Source organism: Eubalaena glacialis, chromosome 3, assembly GCF_028564815.1.
Source record: "Eubalaena glacialis isolate mEubGla1 chromosome 3, mEubGla1.1.hap2.+ XY, whole genome shotgun sequence".
Classification (NCBI taxonomy): domain Eukaryota; kingdom Metazoa; phylum Chordata; class Mammalia; order Artiodactyla; family Balaenidae; genus Eubalaena; species Eubalaena glacialis.
This window is the reverse complement of record NC_083718.1, coordinates 87,437,930-87,460,009: the sequence shown is the minus strand read 5'-3', so window position 1 is coordinate 87,460,009 and position 22,080 is coordinate 87,437,930.

Here is a 22,080-nt window from a genome sequence, read left to right as displayed (position 1 = left end):
GTTCTTTATTGAGAGAACAGGGTATAGCCATATTGCTGTATTTATTCAGCACTTAGTGGAAGGGAGCAATATTAAACCCTAGCCTTTCTAAATAAAATAAAGATTGGTATTATTAACAATTACATTATAGATAATAGTTTGTGTTTAATCATTTATTTGTTAACATATATTCATTGAGCACATACACTGTGCTGACCACCATCTAGGCACAAAGGATGCAGCTGTAAACAGGACAGCATGGTCCCTGCCCTCATGCCGTTTAGAGTCTAGTGGGGAGACACAACTAGCCAGTCCTTACACCTGAAGTGAGCGACAATATGAGAGAAAAAAAAAAGTTTTAACTTTCAATGAAAATGGCTATTATTATTAGGCAAGTAAAAAAAAAATCACAGGTTTGGGAGTCAGAAGAGGATTTGAGACCCAGCTCTCCTGCTTAATGTTACATGAGCCTCAGGAAGTCACTTCTGACAGCCTTAATTTCATCAAAATTCTCTGAAACTCAGTTTAGCAACATTTTTACACCCTCTTTCATGAGGTTTTTGTGAAGCCCAAACAGGATAATCAATGTGAAAGCAATTAGAAAATGCAGACATGTGAGTTTTTATTGTTGCAGAGTCTTATACCACACTTGAAAGTGGTTGTTTTCATTTGCCCTGACCACTCTGGGTGGAGGGGGCCAAGTGTGTCACTGTGCCTACCAGAGGTGTCCCTGCCAAGCTCTACCAGCTGCTGTAGGAGAGGGCTGTACCCAGGCATTATAGACCCACTGCTGTCTGCCTCGGCCCGCTGGCCTCAGCCCTGTCCCACTCAATATTTTTAACAATAAATTGGATGGAAACACAGGGATATGTTTATCAATGTATAGCACAAATGAAGCTGAGAATAGAAAACACAAAGATTGACAAGAGTCAGGATCCAAAATGACCTCCCCAATATAACAAGATGAAATACAATCAAGATAAATGTAAAGTCCTGTATTTAGGTTCACAAGATTAACTGCACAGCAGCACAAATGAAAAGACAGGAATATTGGTTGACTGTTTTTCCAGTATTTCACAAATGAACAGCGTTTTGCTGCTCACAGAGCCCTTGCATTTCATTTAATGGCTTAGGAAGTCAGCTTTACTGAATCCAATATGTTAGACAAAAATTTGCTCTGATTTATCCTTTTGATTACAAATTCAGTATTTCCTGATTTAGGTTTAACTAAGTCTGAATTCATGTATATTACCAAGTAAAGCTGTATTCCAATTCTTGTCATACCTAAGCACACGAATAGATATCAATAGTGTGTACTTTGCTCAGGATTAGATAGGGAGGCATGGGCGGGGCTAGGAAGAAACATGAGATTTCCTTCTTAAACTCAGAATCCTACCTTTTCTTTACTGTCCATCTCCTCTAAGAAACTTTCCCCAGTCTTCCCAGTTGCAATCAATCATTTTTAAAACTATTTTCTTATATACAGACAAATGGGGGGGGGCATGTATGCTCGCATCTGTGTCTCTGTATGGGATTGTTCACTGTTTTGAATTAAATTCAATTGCCCTGCACCAACAAACTCACCCCAAACTCAACTCTAGCTTACAGCCTTTTGAAAGATATGATCCATGTCTTATACCTTTTGAAATCTTCAGTACTCTACCACAGAGATTTGCACATACTATTTGCTCAATAGATATTGGCAGAATTGGGTGGCCATAATGGAGCACAGGCTTTGTGGTCACACTTGAATGTGAATCACTGTCTTGCTGTTTACTAAGTTCCATCAAGTTATTTCTCTCTGAATTTTCATTTTTTAATCTTTAAAATGGGCATATAGTAATCACTCAGTACTAAACGCTAGCAAAATTCAGGGGTTAAATAAATATTATTCCCTTTTGCCTTTGATTTCTAGTTCATTGGCTTTGCTGAGGTCATGAGGAGAGTTTCTTTAAATGGAATAAGACAACCTGACTCTATTCTTCCCGAGTTCCTATACAGGATCAGATATCAGTGACTTCTAGTTCCCAGCAGATCCATCTGCACGGACCATGGGCTGCGGGGGACTAGAACAGTCCCTGACTAATCCCTGGAGTCACAGCAGGACATGCTTTTCTGTACGTCAGCCCTGCAGGGCTATTTGAGAAGCAAGGGGTTTCTTTCTCCTGCCACTGCCCTTAACAGCGTAGAACCTGGGCTCTCAGGCCTCACAATTGTATGCAATTCAACGAATGTTTGACTATTTACTGTGTTTCAGGAACTGTGCTAGGGCCAAAACAGACTTAAAAGTTGACTAAGACATAATTCTACCCTCAAAGAACTCAGTTTACTGAGAGTTGGGGAGTACACTTAAACAAACCAGTCTCCCACAGAGCAGAATGTGATAATAGCCAATAAAGAGATGTGTCCCTGGGTGCTCCTAAAGTGGACTCCAAAGTGGAAGATCTACTCTAGATCTGGTCAGAAAAGGCTCTGCAGGAGTAGTGGCATTTGAATTGTGCTCATAAGGATTAATAGATAGCTATGGAGGTAGAGAGGGCATTTAGGTGGAAGGAATGGCCTAAGTAAAGGCATAGAGGTGTAAAAGAGTGGGAGGTATTCAAGTCTCAGCCAGCACAAGATTTGGGCCAGAACCCAGGGCACCAACAGTGGAGGAGCAGTCAAGAAGGCTGGTAGAGTAGGCAGCTTCTGAAATGGCTCCGAGTGATGGCCTCCTGATATCCACTCCCTCCCTGTGTAATCCCTCCCCACCCCCGCCATGCAATAGACTATAAAAGACTGGGCTGACTTCCATCTTGTTCATCATCTCTCTCTCTCTCTCTCCTCTCCCTCTCATTCAATTTGATGAAACCAGCTTCCATGTTATGAGCTGCCCTATGGAACAGCCCAATTTACAAGGAACTGAGGGCAGCCTCTGGCCTACAGCCAGTGAGGAACTGAGGCTCTCAGTTCAAAAGCCCACAAGGAACTGAGTCCTGCCAACCACCACCAGGTGAGCTTGGAAGCAGATCCTCCCCAGTCAAACCTGGAGATAAATGTCACCCCAGCTGATGCCTTGATTGCAGTCTCTGAGATACCCTGAGCTGGAGAACCCATTTAGGCCATACCCAGATTCCAGACCCATAAAAACTGTTAGATAGTAAATATGCACTGTTCTAAGCCACTAAGTTTGGGATAATTTGTTATGCAGCCGCAGATAGTTAATATACATAGAAAGGATTAGAGACAAAATTCGGAGGACATTCAACAGCAGACTGATATGTCCGACCTATGACTGATATACCTTGCCAATATCTGATAGGCATTTGTGAAATATTAAATATTGTAAGTAATGCTGTGAACAGAAACAGGTTTTCAAACACTGATCTGGCAGTGGTACACAAGAGGAGCTGGAAAATGAAGACTCCCAAGTTAAGAAATTATACAAAACTCTTGATGAACACATGATTCCCTGGTGAGAAGAAAAGAAGACTTGTAATAGTGCCATTGAGAGGAGATGGAAGATGTGAAGTAGACTTACCTGGTCTTGGCTGTTGATGGCATGTAGGGGTGAAGGAGAGGGAGGGAATTAAAAGAAGATTCCAAAGAATAAGGAATAAGCAGCTGGAGATATGGAAATATCATTTATAGAGATTAAGAGCACAGACAGAAAAGCATAGAAAATTTTGAGGGGAAAATAATGGGTTCAGCTTTGGACCTGTTAAGTTTAAGTTGCCAGTGAAATATTTAAAGAGTTTGATACTCAAGAATGACTTTCCTGGCGGTCCAGTGGTTAAGAATCCGCCTCCCAATGCAGGGGATGCAGGTTCCATCGCTGGTCGGGAAACTAAGATCCCACATGCCGCGGGGCAGCTAAGCCGCACATCGCAACTGCTGAGCCCATGCACTCTAGAGCCTGCATGCTGCAACTAGAGAGAAGCCCGCACGCCGCAATGAAGATCCCATGAGTCGCAACTAAGACCTGACACAGCCAAATAAATTAATTAATTAAAAAAAAAAAAAAGACTGAAGTTGAAGCCAGAAGTTTGGAGTCACCTACATGAAGGTCAGAATCTGCTCCTAATGGGGACAAGGGTTGCAGATCAGAGCTCAAGTGACCCAACAACGACCTTAACACACAGCATGAGAAGGTGAGCTGCAGCTCAGGGATCATGTCCCCATCCTTTTCATCTTGAAATCATGGAGATCACAATGTGGGGAATCACTGGCTTATTCCTGATGATTCCAGGGAGCCTGGCATTTTGCTGGGAGAACCCAGGGCTCAGCCCATGATTCAGCTGGGCAAGGTGTAGAGTTTTCTTGCATGAATATACCAAAGACCAGCCCAGGGAATGATGTAATCTCTTCAGGTCTCATTCCAGAGGCCCATTCAAGATGAATACTCATATTCATATTTTTTAAAAAAAGAGGCTATCTCATAAATACAGAAAGCATAACAGTGGTTTCAGGGGCTGGGGGCAGGGGGAAATGAAGAATTGTTTAATGGCTATAGCGTTTCAGTTTCGCAGGATGAAAAAATTCTCAAGATTGGTTGCACAACAATGTGAATATACTTAACAATACTGAACAATACACTTAAAAATTGTTAAGATGGTGAATTTTATGTTGTGTGTGTTTTACGTGATAGCATTCTGGTGCTATCAGTGAAAATAATTAAAATAGCTACCATTTACTAACTACCTCCTCCATGCCATGTGGTTATAAAGTAATCCTTATGAAAATCCATTGATATGGACTATTATCCTGAGAGAGGCTAAGAAATGTAAACAAGATACATAGCTGATGAGTAGCAGAGCCAGCATTTGGGCTGAGATCCCTCTGATTCCAATAATGTGCTAGTTCCTATGCTACACTGGTTGAAATGGAGAGGAAAAACAAGCTTCAGTTGTGGAAGACAACTTTAGATGGGGAGAATGAAATTGGGAGGAGATCATGAGTTTTAGATCAGGAACCACTTCTTACTGTTTTTTATTACTCCCAGAAAGCCCAGCACAATGCAATGCACTCTGAGGCCTTCAAGAAATGTTTTTGAATAAGTGAATGATGAATAATCATTATTTAAAAAACAAAACAAAATGATTCTCCCCTTTACCTCTAAAAACTTCGGTAACTGTTTTTCTCTGGCTTTCAGACCAGCCAGTCAAAAGTAAGTTTATTTCAAATGGGAAAGACCCCTGGGACTTCCAGTTTCTCGTCCAATGTGTAAAGAGTTTGGAAGTCATCACTCCCCTCCTCACAACAAGAAAAAAAAATGTGAACAAACTGAAAATCAATCACCCTTCTCAGATCCATCAGAGAATGAGGTCATAGAGCAAACTACTGCCCTGAAAACTGGAGAGGCTACCAGGCAGATACAGAGAATCACCACTTACTAAGAGCAGAAGTCCACAGATGGAGCCAATACTTAAATTATAATTGATGAACTGCGGAGGTGTAGTGAGGGATAGCTCGAGAGTTAAAACCTGAAGGGATGGCAGTCTTAAGGGGTCCCCCACACTTTCCTGAGTTTCACTGGATTCTCACTGGGAAAATTAGAGAAAAATCTCGTCATTCTTCCAGCAAGGGGGTGGAGGGTGGAGAAAGTAACCATTTTCAGATATGCCCAGAGCTCTCTGTTCTCCTTAATAAGGCCTTCCCTCAAGGAAAGCTATTTTACCAGAGCCTAATGGACCTGGGGAAGGAAAATGCTCAACTCCTGCCCCCTCAAAACTTCCATGACCTTATTTGGGAAGAATCTCTAAGGAAACCCAAAGACAACAGGGGAGACAAAACCAAGGACACTAGAGAACATTTTATCCTCTGACACTGAAGCTACAGCAAATAGTCAACACAGCCTAACTCCTCACCAGATAAACATAAAGCCTCACACCAAAGACCAATCTACCTTGGTTCCTTTTCCTCAGATTTATCATGTCCGACTTTCAACAAAAAATTACAAGGCATCAGATGATGTGACTGCAACCTCACGAGACACCTCAAGCCAGAACCACGTAGCCATGCTTTTGAAATCCTGACCCACAAAAACTATGAGAGAGGATAGATATTTATTGTTGTTCTACACCGTTAACTTTTGGTGTAATTCATCTTGCAACAGTAGAAACTATTATAATATATTCATTAGTCACCAGCCCTTCTACCCTGACATAAGCATTTAAATGCTATAAATTTCCCTCTACATATTGTTTTAACTAAATCCCACAAATTTGCATAGGCAGTATTTTTCATTATCATTAAGATTTAAATATTTTCTAATTTCCATTATTTCTTCTTCTTTGACTTATGAGTTACTTAGAATTATGTTTCATAATTTCCAAATATATATTGTATATTTGTTATTGATTTCTAGTTAAACTGCATTTTGAACAGAAAATATAGTCTATATGATATAATCCTTTAAAAAAAATTACAAGGCATACTTAGAGGTAGAAAAATATCGTCTGAAGAGATTAAATTTAAAAAAAAAGTATCAGAACAAGACTCAATATGGCAGAGATTTTGGAAAAGACCTCTGAAGGATCCTGGTGAATTCCATTTCTTTGGGAGGAGGAGCTTTTTTTACCTCCTGACTCTGTGATCCTAGACAAGCTTCTCTAAAGCTGGTCCTGCTAATTGTTCTACCACAAGTTCTGTCACATCCACACTTTCCTTTTTATTCTGTTGTCCCCTGAATCTAGACCCCCATGCCACTTGGATTATTGTGTAATCTCCTAACTTCTCCCCACCTTCCCCTCTAGGTACCCTAGATGCTGCTCCAGGTTGATTATTCCAAACACCACTTAGCACATGCCAACTCCACCTTTAAGACTCCACTGGTTTGGAGCCAAGTCCTGAAGGAGCCCTCCAAGCTAGTCCATCCCCTCCTCTGCCATGTCCCAGAGGCTTGCCATGATCATGTCCAGCACCTCACTGCTGCTTATGCACTTTGCACTACCTCGTTCTCCCTCTCCATTTATCCACTTGGGGGTGAACTTCCAGGCACAGCTCAGTGCCTCTCCACCTCTATGTGAGCCTCAGCCCTCTGTAACCACACCTTTCTCCATATTTCCATAACGTTTAACGTTTTTTATCTACTGTTCATTTCACCTTTATTATTCACTGTTGATGACACCAAAGAATTATGTAAGCTATTTACTGATCATTGTGTGCCAGGTACTTTCCATGCTTTCATACTTCACATACTCATTGATTCTTACCAAATTCCCATAGTAATATTATTATTACTATGCAATAGTATATTATATTAGCAATAGTATTATCATCCTCATTTTTCGAATGAGGAAATTGAGACCCAGAGAGGTTATGCAACTTCTTCAAGGTCACAGCAGTGGTAGAGCTGAACATCAAAATCAGGTCTGTGGAACTCCAGAGCCTATGTTCTTTTTATATTATGTGATTTCTAACCCACTTTGTCATTACTAATTCAGCAAACAATCATAGCGTACCTAATATGTGCAATGCATGTATGTATTATAAGAGGGTTAAAGATCAATTAGACAAAAACCTGGCCTTCATAGAGCTTTGAGATATACTCCCTTATGTTGTCATTTCTCTTTTTCTGTATTTTCTGTCTTTCCATGCCTGGGATAACTATACCTTCACACAGTGGAGGATCTTTTCCATTGGACTATAAGTGTATGAGGTCAAGAATGGGGGTCTCTCTTAAGCAATGTTTTTTTTTCAATATTTAGCACAGTATCTCACACGTAATAGATACTCAAGAAATACTAGTTGAACAAGTGAATAAATGAGTGAATGAAAGCATATTTAAAAAGGATGAGGGGGGATTCCCTGGTGGCGCAGTGGTTGAGGGTCTGCCTGCTAATGCGGGGGACACAGGTTCGAGCCCTGGTCTAGGAGGATACCACATGCTGCACAGCAACTGGACCCGTGAGCCACAACTGCTGAGCCTGCGCGTCTGGAGCCTGTGCCCCGCAACGAGAGGGGCCGCGATAGTGAGAGGCCCGCGCACCGCGATGAAGAGTGGCCCCCACACCACGATGAAGAGTGGCCCCCGCTTGCCGCAACTAGAGAAAGCCCTCGCACGAAACGAAGACCCAACACAGCTAAAAATAAGTAAATAAATAAAGAGGATGAGGATGTAGAAAGAGAGGAGGGGGAGGGGTCAGAGGATAAAGTCCTCCATTTCCATGTCCCAAGATTCCCAGGGGGAAAAGCATAAATATAGCAGTTTGAGAGCAAGAAGGAATGTAGTACTATTGTCACCGTTTAGCTGATGGATGGGAGTCAAATCGTTCCCATGTTGGATATTTGGCCCACAGAGCTGATTGATAGACTCCGTACAATGTCCCCGCTCCCACACCAGGAAGAGAGGACTCCAGGTCCAGGGTTCCCAAGTTCAATAGCCTTTTCTTTTTTGCCTTAAAAAAATTGCTGAGGCGTGAGATACTTCCGTTCTCCACTGGCATCTTTTCACTGTGCCCAGAGAAACAATCGTATCACATTCAGGAAGGCAAGGGCTGCAAAGGCAGGGAAACAGGAACTGTCCCCACGGATGTCCTCCCTTGGGGAGGCAGCCAGGGGCTGGGAACAAATGCTGTGTGAAAGGAAAGCTGGACTACACCAGAGGCTCCAGGTTGAGGGGCTGGCCCTTCCCAGCATCCAGCAGGACCCTCAGCCACAAAGTACAGGAACAGCATGTTATTCTTAAAAACGCACACTTTTCCTTCCCTACCCCCAGCCTCACACGTTAAATCCTGTGTGAAATCTAAACAGGGAGCTCTGTACTGCAAAGTACATTCCAACTCCTTAGACCCGATGACAGACCCTCACCAGAAAAGCATCCATCTCTCTCACTTAAATACATTTCCATAAGCCCAGCTCCAACCCAGTGGCTCTGCTACTGTCCCCAAACATGTGTCAAGCCCAGTCTTGCTCCAGTCCAACCTTCTCTTGCCCTTCTACCTACTCCCTTCCCTTCCCCTCTGATTAGCAAGTTTTTCCCCATGGGTCCTTGACTCAGAGCATCTCAGCCAGAGTTATCCTCTCTCACTTTTAAATCCCAGCAGCACTTCCTAAGTCGGTGTTTCTTTATCTTTTTCATGGAATAGAAAAAAATATTTGTATAGCACCCAGGGTTAAACACATGGAGCTGAGCTCAGCCAGGGCAACTAACCCAGGGACCCCAGATGCCCGTAGGAAAAGGGAATCAATACCTGAGACACACCTGTGATCTATTGAAAGTCACTGCACAAAGGAGTGATGGGCAAGCTCATGTCTACAGACTTTCTAACTCTGTTACAGAGCATTATGCAAACTAGACCCAGAAAAGAGGAATATATGAAAGCCCCTGCCTTTGAAGAGCTTCCGTGCTGGTTAAAGAACTAGAAGATGCCTGCATGTATAAACCGCCCCCCCCCACACACACACATCATTTTTAATTTCTTTACGTAACAGAAAGATCTTGGCCTTTGGCATAAAAGACATATGGAAATTTAAATTCTGGCTTTGCCACTTACTTGCTGTATGAACTTAAGCAAGTTAATATCACCTCTCTGATCTCAGTTTTCCCATCTGTAAAATAGGGATAATAATGCCTATCCTCACAAGATTGTGTTTTTAAATCATCTTTAGTGAGATATAATTTACACACAATAAAGTTCACCCACCAAAGCATACAATTCGCTAAGTTTCTACAAGGGTATACTGTCATATATTCACCACTACAATCAAGATACAGAACAATTCTATCACTCCAGAAAATTCCCCCAGCCTCTTTACAGTCAACCCCCTCCCCCTGCCCCATTCCCTGTCCCCTGGCAATCATGGATCTGATTTCCATCACTATAATTTTGCCTGTTTTAGTTTTTCGTAAAAGCAGAATCATACTATCATAGTCCTTTGTGCTTGGCTTCTTTAACTTAAGATAATGCTTTTGAAATTCATTTATGTTTTGTATATCTGTAGTTCGTTCCTTTTATTGCTGAATAGAATTCCACTGTATGGGAATACCACCATTTGTTTAATCATTCTCCTGTTGATGGACACTTGGGTTGTTTACAGGTTTTGGCTGTTATGAATAAAGCTGCTATGAACATTCTTGCAAAAGTCTTTTTGCTGACATGATTTTACCTCTCTTGGGTTAATACCTAAGCGTTAAATTGCTGGCTTATAGAGTAGGTGTATATTTAACCTCTTAAAAAACTTGCAAACACTGTTGCAAATTGGTTGTACAATTTAACACTCCCCCTGCCAATGTATGTGAGTTCCAGTTGCTCCACATCCTTGTCAACATGTGGTGTTGTCAGTCTTTATAATTTTAGCCATCCGGGTGGGTATGTAGTGATATTTCATTGCAGTTTTAACTTGCATTTTCCTAATGACTAATGATGTTGAACACATTTTCATGTGCATATTAGCCATTTATACATCTTCGTTTCTGAAGTGTCAAGTCTTTTGCCCATTCTATTTGTTAGATTATCTTTTTATGATTGATTTGTAGGAGTTCTTTACATATATTGGAAAGAAATTCTCTGTCAGATATGTTTTTCAAATATTTTTTCCTAGATTGTAGCTGGCCTTTTCATTTTAATGGTTTCTTTTGATGAGAAGTTCTGAATTTTTTTTTTTTCTCACACACACTGTATTTTATTTTTACAAGAGATAAATAGACTGACACCAAGCATTGTACATGGATGACCACAACAAAAGCAACAATGATTGCAATTACCAAACATGAAACACACTCATACTATGTCATAATATTGACATTCAGTCCAGTAATCCTCCACTGCAACAGCTCCTTTACTTTGCAGTGAAAATTGATTTGTATATTCTTTGCCTCTGAGTTCTTGTGGGATTTTTTCTTTTTTTAAATTCAACCAGAAAGTCACAAAAATTATACTCATCCTCATCAGTTCACTCAGTCCCATGTAATTAATTTTTTTTTTTTCATCTTGATCTTTTGTTAGCACTTTTATGAGCTCATCAGTTTTTCATTAGAGTTCTGAAAATGCTTATTCATTCAGTTCAGCAGTACAGTCAGGTACCAGAAACCTGTACTTGTCAGAGTCTTTTCCATGAATTTCCTGAAGATGAAACCCTTTTATAGGAACATATTTACAAAAGCATCAGAGTACACCCAGAACTGTCTGTAAATGACAAAAGACTTAAAAATGACCACGGTTAAAGATTTGATGAAAGTTCATAATAATGCAGTTGACAAGAAAATTAGTTATTTCTGAGATATACATTTTAAAGTAATAACTAGGATTATGACTTATAACATTATACCAGAACATATAAGATTTTTAGAAATTTCATGTAATGTCTGAAACATTTATATTAACATATTTCCATACAAATAACCCAATGAAAGTTTAGTATTAGTTGTTTTGTTTGTTTGTTTATACTGCAGGTTCTTATTAGTCATCAATTTTATACACATCAGTGTATACATGTCAATCCCAATCGCCCAATTCAGCACACCACTATCCCCACCCCACTGCAGTTTTCCCCCCTTGGTGTCCATATGTCTGTTCTCTACATCTGTGTCTCAACTTCTGCCCTGCAAACCGGCTCATCTGTACCATTTTTCTAGGTTCCACATACATGCGTTAATATACAATATTTGTTTTTCTCTTTCTGACTTACTTCACTCTGTATGACAGTCTCTAGATCCATCCACGTCTCAACAAATGACTCAATTTCGTTCCTTTTTATGGCTGAGTAATATTCCATTGTATATATGTACCACTACTTCTTTATCCATTCGTCTGTTGATGGGCATTTAGGTTGCTTCCATGACCTGGCTATTGTAAATAGTGCTGCAATGAACATTCGGGTGCATGTGTCTTTTTGAATTACGGTTTTCTCTGGGTATATGCCCAGTAGTGGGATTGCTGGGTCATATGGTAATTCTATTTTTAGTTTTTTAAGGAACCTCCATATTGTTCTCCATAGTGGCTGTATCAATTTACATTCCCATCAACAGTGCAAGAGGGTTCCCTTTTCTCCACACCCTCTCCAGCATTTGTTGTTTGTAGATTTTCTGATGATGCCCATTCTAACTGGTGTGAGGTGATACCTCATTGTAGTTTTGATTTGCATTTCTCTAATAATTAGTGATGTTGAGCATCTTTTCATGTGCTTCTTGGCCGTCTGTATGTCTTCTTTGGAGAAATGTCTATTTAGGTCTTCTGCCCATTTTTGGATTGGGGTGTTTGTTTCTTTAATATTGAGCTGAATGAGCTGTTTATATATTTTGGAGATTAATCCTTTGTCCGTTGATTCGTTTGCAAATATTTTCTCCCATTCTGAGGGTTGTCTTTTCGTCTTGTTTATGGTTTCCTTTGCTGTGCAAAAGCTTTGAAGTTTCATTAGGTCCCATTTGTTTATTTTTGTTTTTATTTCCATTACTCTAGGAGGTGGATCAAAAAAGATCTTGCTGTGATTTATGTCAAAGAGTGTTCTTCCTATGTTTTCCTCTAAGAGTTTTATAGTGTCCAGTCTTACATTTAGGTCTCGAATTCATTTTGAGTTTATTTTTGTGTATGGTGTTAGGGAGTATTCTAATTTCATTCTTTTACATGTAGCTGTCCAGTTTGCCCAGCACCACTTATTGAAGAGACTGTCTTTTCTCCATCGTATATCTTTGCCTCCTTTGTCATAGATTAGTTGACCATAGGTGCGTGGGTTTATCTCTGGGCTTTCTATCTTGTTCCATTGATCTATGTTTCTGTTTTTGTGCCAGTACCATATTGTCTTGATTACTGTAGCTTTGTAGTATAGTCTGAAGTCAGGGAGTCTGATTCCTCCAGCTCCGTTTTTTTCCCTCAAGACTGCTTTGGCTATTCGGGGTCTTTTGTGTCTCCATACAAATTTTAAGATGATTTTTTCTAGCTCTGTAAAAAATGCCATTGGTAATTTGATAGGGATTGCATTGAATCTGTAGATTGCTTTGGGTAGTAGAGTCATTTTCACAATGTTGATTCTTCCAATCCAAGAACATGGTATATCTCTCCATCTGTTGGTATCATCTTTAATTTCTTTCATCAGTGTCTTATAGTTTTCTGCATACAGGTCTTTTGTCTCCCTAGGTAGGTTTATTCCTAGGTATTTTATTCTTTTTGTTGCAATGGTAAATGGGAGTGTTTCCATAATTTCTCTTTCAGATTTTTCATCATTAGTGTATAGGAATGCAAGAGATTTCTGTGCATTAATTTTGTATCCTGCAACTTTACCATATTCATTAATTAGCTCTAGCAGTTTTCTGGTGGCAGTTTTAGGATTCTCTATGTATAGTATCATGTCATCTGCAAACAGTGACAGTTTTACTTCTTCTTTTCCAATTTGTATTCCTTTTATTTCTTTTTCTTCTCTGATTGCCGTGGCTAGGACTTCCAGAACTATGTTGAATAATAGTGGTGAGAGTGGACATCCTTGTCTCGTTCCTGATCTTAGAGGAAATGCTTTCAGTTTTTCACCGTTGAGAATGATGTTTGCTGTGGGTTTGTCATATATGGCCTTTATTATGTTGAGGTAGGTTCCCTCTATGCCTACTTTCTGGAGAGTTTTTATCATAAATGGGTGTTGAATTTTGTCAAAAGCTTTTTCTGCATCTATTGAGATGATCATATGGTTTTTATTCTTCAATTTGTTAATATGGTGTATCACATTGATTGATTTGCGTATATTGAAGAATCCTTGCATCCCTGGGATAAATCCCACCTGATCGTGGTGTATGATCCTTTTAATGTGTTGTTGGATTCTGTTTGCTAGTATTTTGTTGAGGATTTTTGCATCTGTATTCATCAGTGATATTGGTCTGTAATTTTCTTTTTTTGTAGTGTCTTTGTCTGGTTTTGGTATCAGGGTGATGGTGGCCTCACAGAATGAGTTTGGGAGTGTTCCTTCCTCTGCAATTTTTTGGAAGAGTTTGAGAAGGATAGGTGTTAGCTCTTCTCTAAATGTTTGATAGAATTCACCTGTGAAGCCATCTGGTCCTGGACTTTTGTTTGTTGGAAGATTTTTAATCACAGTTTCAATTTCATTACTTGTGATTGGTCTGTTCATATTTTCTGCTTCTTCCTGGTTCAGTCTTGGAAGATTATACCTTTCTAAGAATTTGTCCATTTCTTCCAGGTTGTCCATTTTATTGGCATAAAGTTGCTTGTAGTAGTCTCTTAGGATGCTTTGTATTTCTGCGGTGTCTGTTGTAACTTCTCCTTTTTCATTTCTGATTTTATTGATTTGAGTCCTCTCCCTCTTTTTCTTGATGAGTCTGGCTAATGGCTTATCAATTTTGTTTATCTTCTCAAAGAACCAGCTTTTAGTTTTATTGATCTTTGCTATTGTTTTCTTTGTTTCTATTTCATTTATTTCCGCTCTGATCTTTATGATTTCTTTCCTTCTGCTAACTTTGGGTTTTGTTTGTTCTTCTTTCTCTAGTTTCTTTAGGTGTAAGGTTAGATTGTCTACTTGAGATTTTTCTTGTTTCTTTAGGTAGGCTTGTATAGCTATAAACTTCCCTCTTAGAACTGCTTTTGCAGCATCCCATAGGTTTTGGGTTGTCGTGTTTTCATTGTCATTTGTCTCTAGGTATTTTTTGATTTCCTCTTTGATTTCTTCAGTAATCTCTTGGTTATTTAGTAACGTATTGTTTAGCCTCCATGTGTTTGTGTTTTTTATGCTTTTTCCCCTGTAATTCATTTCTAATCTCATAGCGTTGTGGTCAGAAAAGATGCTTGATATGATTTCAATTTTCTTAAATTTACTGAGGCTTGATTTGTGACCCAAGATGTGATCTATCCTGGAGAATGTTCCATGCGCACTTGAGAAGAACGTGTAATCTGCTGTTTTTGGATGGAATGTCCTATAAATATCAATTAAATCTATCTGTTCTATTGTGTCATTTAAAGCTTCTGTTTCCTTATTTATTTTCATTTTGGATGATCTGTCCATTGGTGTAAGTGGGGTGTTAAAGTCCCCCACTATTATTGTGTTACTATCAATTTCCTCTTTTATAGCTGTTAGCAATTGCCTTATGTAATGAGGTACTCCTATGTTGGGTGCATATATATTTATAATTGTTATATCTTCTTCTTGGATTGATCCCTTGATCATTATGTAGTGTCCTTCCTTGTCTCTTGTAACATTCTTTATTTTAAAGTCTATTTTATCTGATATGAGTATAGTTACTCCAGCTTTCTTTTGATTTCCATTTGCATGGAATATCTTTTTCCATCCCCTCACTTTCAGTCTGTATGTGTCCCTAGGTCTAAAGTGGGTCTCTTGTAGACAGCATATATATGGGTCTTGTTTTTGTATCCATTCAGCAAGCCTGTGTCTTTTGGTTGGAGCATTTAATCCATTCACGTTTAAGGTAATTATCGATATGTATGTTCCTATGACCATTTTCTTAATTGTTTTGGGTTTGTTTTTGTAGGTCCTTTTCTTCTCTTGTGTTTCCCACTTAGAGAAGTTCCTTTAACATTTGTTGTAGAGCTGGTTTGGTGGTGCTGAATTCTCTTAGCTTTTGCTTGTCTGTAAAGCTTTTGATTTCTCCATCAAATCTAAATGAGATCCTTGCCGGGTAGAGTAATCTTGGTTGTAGGTTCTTCCCTTTCATCACTTGAAGTATATCATGCCACTCCCTTCTGGCTTGTAGAGTTTCTGCTGACAAATCAGCTGTTAACCTTATGGGAGTTCCCTTGTATGTTATTTGTCGTTTTTCCCTTGCTGCTTTCAATAATTTTTCTTTGTCTTTAATTTTTGCCACTTTGATTACTATGTGTCTCGGCGTGCTTCTCCTTGGGTTTATCCTGTATGGGACTCTCTGCGCTTCCTGGACTTGGGTGGCTATTTCCTTTCCCATGTTAGGGAAGTTTTCGACTATAATCTCTTCAAATATTTTCTCTGGTCCTTTCTCTCTCTCTTCTCCTTCTGGGACCCCTATAATGCGAATGTTGTTGCGTTTAATGTTGTCCCAGAGGTCTCTTAGGCTGTCTTCATTTCTTTTCATTCTTTTTTCTTTAGTCTGTTCCGCAGCAGTGAATTCCACCATTCTGTCTTCCAGGTCACTTATCCGTTCTTCTGCCTCAGTTATTCTACTATTGATTCCTTCTAGTGTAGTTTTCATTTCAGTTATTGTATTGGTCATCTCTGTTTGTTTGTTCTTTAATTCTTCTAGGTCTTTGTTAATCATTTCTTGCATCTTCTCAATCTTTGCCTCCATTCTTATTCCAAGGTCCTGGATCATCTTCACTATCATTATTCTGAATTCTTTTTCTGGAAGGTTGCCTATCTCCACTTCATTTAGTTGTTTTTCTGGGGTTTTTTCTTGTTCCTTCATCTGGTATATAGCCCTCTGCCTTTTCATCTTGTCTATCTTTCTGTAAATGTGGTTTCTGTTCCACAGGCTGCAGGACTGTAGTTTTTCTTGCTTCTGCTGTCTGCCCTCTGGTGGTTGAGGCTATCTAAGAGGCTTGATGGGAGGCTCTGGAGGTGGGTAGAGCTGACTGTTGCTGTGGCGGTCAGAGCTCTGTAAAACTTTAATCCACTTGACTGTTGCTGGGTGGGGCTGGGTTCCCTCCCTGTTGGTTGTTTTGCCTGAGGCAACCCAACACTGGAGCCTACCCGGGCTCTTTGGTGGGGCTAATGGCGGACTCTGGGAGGGCTCACGCCAAGGAGTACTTCCCAGAACCTCCGCTGCCAGTGTCCTTGTCCCCACGGTGAAACAGAGCCAGCCCCCGCCTCTGCAGGAGACCCCCCAACACCAGCAGTTATGTCTGGTTCAGTCTCCCCCGGGGTCACTGCTCCTTCCCCTGGGTCCCGATTGCACACACTATTTTGTGTACGCCCTCCAAGAGTGGGTTCTCTGTTTCCCCCAGTCCTGTCGAAGTCCTGCAATCAATTCCCACTAGGCTTCAAAGTCTGATTCTCTATGAATTCCTCCTCCCGTTGCCTGACCCCCAGGTTGGGAAGCCTGACGTGGGGCTCAGAACTTTCCACTCCAGTGGGTGGACTTCTGTGGTATAAGTGTTCGCCAGTCTGTGAGTCACCTACCCAGCAGTTATGGGATTTGATTTTACTCTGATTGCGCCCCTCCTACCGTCTCACTGTGGCTTCTCCTCTGTCCTTGGATGTGGGGTATCCTCCTTGGTGAAGTCCAGTGTCTTCCTGTCGATGATTGTCCAGCAGCCAGTTGTGATTCTGGTGCTCTCGCAAGAGGGAGTGAGAGCACATCCTTCTACTCCGCCATCTTGGTTAATCCTCCTGAGAAGTTTTGAATTTTGATAAATATGATTTATCAACATTTTGTTTCTATTTGGTTAGCACTTTTTGTGACCTCTCTAAGAAATATTTTCCACTCCAAGGTCACAAAAATATTCTCCCATGTTTTCTTCTGGGATTTTTATGGTTTTAACTTTTATGTTTAGGTCTATGATCCATCTCAGATTAATTTTGCATGTAATATGAGGGAAGAGTAAATGTTCTCTTTTTTTCATACATTTACCCAGCTTTTCCAGCACCATCTGGGAAAAGATTTTCCTTTTTATTTATTTATTTATTTATGGCTGCGTTGGGTCTTCGTTGCTGCGTGTGGGCTTTCTCTAGTTGCGGCGAGTGGGGGCTACTCTTCATTGCAGTGTGTGGGCTTCTCATTGTCGTGGCTTCTCTTGTTGGGAGCGTGGGCTCTAGGCACATGGGCTTCAGTAGTTGTGGCACTCGGGCTTCAGTAGTTGTGGCTCACGGGCTCTAGAGCGCAGGTTCAGTAGTTGTGGCACATGGGCTTAGTTGTTCCGCGGCATATGGGATCTTCCTGGACCAGGGCTCAAACCCGTGTCCCCTGCATTGGCAGGTGGATTCTTAACCACTGCACCACCAGGGAAGTCCCAAAGTTTTCCTTTCCTCTATTGAATTGACTTGATAATTTGTCAAAAATCTATTGACCATATATGTATGGGTCTCTTTCTGGACTCTATATTCTCTTTCATTAATCTATTTTTCTATGTTTATATCAGTGCCACACCGTGTTAAATATTATAGTTTTAAAATATTTATTTAATCAGATAATGGGAACTCCCCAAATTTGGGTGGTTTTTTTTCATATTATCTTGACTATTCAAGTCTTTTGGATTTTTACATAAATTTTAGAATCAACATGTCAATTTACTTTTTTTTAAAACCCACTAGAATTTGGATTAGGATTATATTAAATCTATAGATTAATTTGCAGAGAATGGGCACCTTAGCAATACTGATTCTTCCAGTCAATGGACATGATATAATTCTCTATTTGTTTAGGTCTTCTTTAATTTCTTTCAGTGATGTTTTGTACTTCTCAGGGTAGATATTTTGCACTTTTATTAAATTTATTCCTAAGTATCTGATGTTTTTGACACTATTGTAACAATATTTTAAAATTTTATTGTCCAATATTTTGCTGCTAGTATATACACACATAACGGATCTTTTCATATTGACTTTGTATTCTATGACTTTCTAAGTGCACTTATTAGTTCCAGTAGGGTTTTGTGGTTTTGGGGTTTTTTTTAGATTCCTTAGAATACACAACAATAATGCCATTGGAGAATAAAGATAGTTTTTTTTCTTCTTTTTCAAACCATATGCTTTTTATTTCTTTTGCTTGCCATATTGTACTGCCTAGGGCCTTCAATATAATAGTGAGTAGAAGTAGAGGCAGCATTTTTCTGATCTGAGGAGAAAAGCATTCGATATTTTACTATTAAATGTGATGTTAGCTGTAGAATTTTTCATTGATGCCTATTATCAGGTTAAAGAGGTTCTGTTCCTTCTCTGGTGAGCATTTTAATCGTGAATGAGTGTTGGATTTTTTCCAATTTTTTTCTGTATTTATTGAGTTGATCATATCACTTCTCTAAATGTGGTGAATTATACTGATTGATTTTCAAACATTAAACTATCCTTGTATTTTTGGTGATAAACTCCACTTGGTCTTAATAAATTATCCTTAAAAAAATTTTTTTAATTATCCTTTCATACATTGTTGGATTTAGTATGCCAGTACTTTGTTGAGGATTTTTTTTTAAATCTATGTTCTTGAAAGATAACAGTCTTCAGTTTTCCTGTCTTGTGAAGTCTTTTCTTCTCATTTTGGAATCAGTGAAATGCCGACTTCATAAAATCATTTGGGAAGTGTTCTCTCCTCCTCTGTTTTCAGAAAGAGTTTATGTAGGAATAGTATTTTTCCTGCTTAGACGATTGATAAAATTCACCATAAAACCATAAGGACGTGCCGTTTTCTTCATGAAAAGGCTTATAATTAGAACTTTTTTCTTTTTTTTCCAATTTTTTTGTTTTTCCTGAGTCCATTTGTTGTTTTTTTTCAATGACTTTATCTATTTTAATCTAAATTGTCATATTTATTGGCATAAATTATTTATAAAATTTTTCTTATTGTCCTTTTAATATCTGTAGCATATGTAATTATGTTCTTTCTTTCTTTCCTAATTTTGGAGTTTTCTTCATTGATCAGCCTTATTAGGGGTTTGTGAATTTTATTAATCTTATCAAAGAACCAACTTTTAGCTTTATTACTTTCTCCATTATTTGCCTTTTTTTTTCTATTTGATTGACTTTAGCTCTTTATTATTTCCTGCCTTCTATTTTCTTTGTGTTTAATTTGTTCTTCTTTTTCTAGCTTCTTAAGGTGGAAATGTAGGTCATTGATTTTAAACATTTCTTCTTTTCTATAAAAAAAAGTATTTAAAGCTTTTATTTTCTCTTCAAACATTTCTTTAGATATATGCCAACATTTTGTTTTGTTCAGTGAAAACTATTTTCCAGTATCTCCTGTGATTTCTTCTTTGAGACAGAGATTATTTATAAATGTGTTGTTTAATTTTCAAATATTTGAGAATTTTTCTTGTTACTTTTTTGTTATTGATTTCTAATTTAATTTTATTATAGTCAGAGAATATATTCTGTAAGATAGTAATCTTTTCAAAGTACTGAGAGTTATTTTATGGCTTACCTTATGGTCCAACTTGGTCAATGTTCCTTGGGCTCTTGAAAAGAATGTTTATTCTGCTGTAATAGGGTGGAGTGTTCTATAAATGTCAGTTAAGTCAAGCTGTTGATTGTGTTGTTCTAAGCTTTTTATCCTTATTGATTTTTTTATTTACTTGTTCTATAAATTACTTAGAGAATATTATTAAAATCTCCCACTATAATTGGATATTTGTCCCTTTGTCCTTTTAGTTCTGCCCTGTTTTGCTTCTGTTATTAGATGCATTTATATTTAGGATTGCTATGTTTTCCTGATGAATTGACCCTTTCGTCATTTGTGAAACATCCTTCTTAATCTCTGGAAATACTCCTTGACTTAAGTCTACTGATATTAATATAACCACATCAAGTTGCTTATACTACTGTTTAATTGTATATCTTTTTTTCCATCCTTTGACTGTGAATCTATATGTGTGTTCTTTGTATTTAAACTATGTCTCCTCTAGATATATATAATTGAGCCTTGGGGTTTTTTCTCATCTGAAAAATATCTATCTTTTAAATAAAGTATTTAGTCCATATTCATTTAATGTAATTATCAAGATCATTGGGTTTATGTCTACCACTTGCTATTTCTTTTCTATTTGTCCCATCTGGATTTTTTCCCTCTCTATTTCTCCTTCCCAGCCTTTTAGTTTTTTTGATTAATTGAACATTTTTGGTATTCTAATTTATTTCATCTATTGGCTTTTAAGCTTTATCTCTTTGGGGTTTTTTTCCTCTTAGTAGTTGTGCTAGATATAACCATAAGTGCCCTTAACTTATCATAGTCTACTTAGAATTAATATTGTACTATTCCACATGAAATGTAAGAATCTTACAACATTCTGTTTCCATTCGCTCCCTCATTCTCTGTGCTATTATTGTCATATACTATACTTCTACTTGTATTATATACCCCACAATATATTTTTTCATTTTGTCTTAAGTGGTCACTTTTTTCTTAAAGAAATTAAGAGAAAAAAATAAGATAGTATCCTACATTTACCTACATATTTATGTTCCTCATTCATTCCTGTAGATCTGAATCTTCATCTGGTATCATTTTCCTTTAGCCTAATAAGTATCCTTCAGCATTTCTGGTAATATAGGTCTGCTGGCAACAAATTCTCTCAGCTTTTATTTATCTAAAAATGCTTTATTCCACCTCAGATTTTAGGGATATTACCACAGAATGTTGAATTCTGGTTGACAGGGTTTTTTTTCCCCACCTATTACATATGTCATTCCATTTTCTTCTAGCCTCCATTGTTTCTTATGAGAAGTCAACTCTAATTTTTTCTTTGTTCTCCTATATCTAATTTGTCCACTCCCTGCATCTGGCTGCTTTAAGATTTTCTATTTATTTTGGATTTTCATCAGTTGGATGTAATTTCCTGAACAGGAATTGAATTGATGGACACTGAAATTGGACCAGCATGTTCAGATTGTAGATTAAATCTCTGGAAACATTTCTTATTTTACTTTAGCCTATTTCCCAGCTTCCCAGCTAAGAAGGCATTGAAGACCTTGGAGAGTATTGGGATTAGATACCCAGAACAAGGAGGCAGGAAAAAAAAAAAAGCCACAAGAAAAGGTTAAAATATTATTATACTGAAAGATAAGAAATCAGGAAGGACTCATGAAGAGAAAATGCACAGATACCTAACAATAATTAAATCAATTTTTTAGCTCTACCTAAGTAAAATTTTAATAATCAGAGTTGTTTAATAATGAATAGGTTATCTCAAAGAAGTGAGTTAACCGTCACTGAAGTATCGAAATACGAGCAGTAAGAGTCCTTACCAAGAATCTGGAGAAGATGGCTCTGTCTTTGGCCTGGGGATGGGCTAGTCAACATCTATGTTTTCATCAAACTCTAGTATTCTATAATTCAATTTCAGAATTTTGGGGTTCTTTTTCATCCATTCATTTATTTAACAAATACCAAATTCTTATTATGTGCTAAGTGCTAGGAATAACATAGTGAGCAAAATAGACATGGCTTCTGTCTGGAATTTACTCATCTAGCAAAGTGATGAGAAGAAATAAATCTAGGCTTTAGCACTAAGGATTTAGATTAGCTCTAAGAAAGGGTTTGCTTAGTTGTTC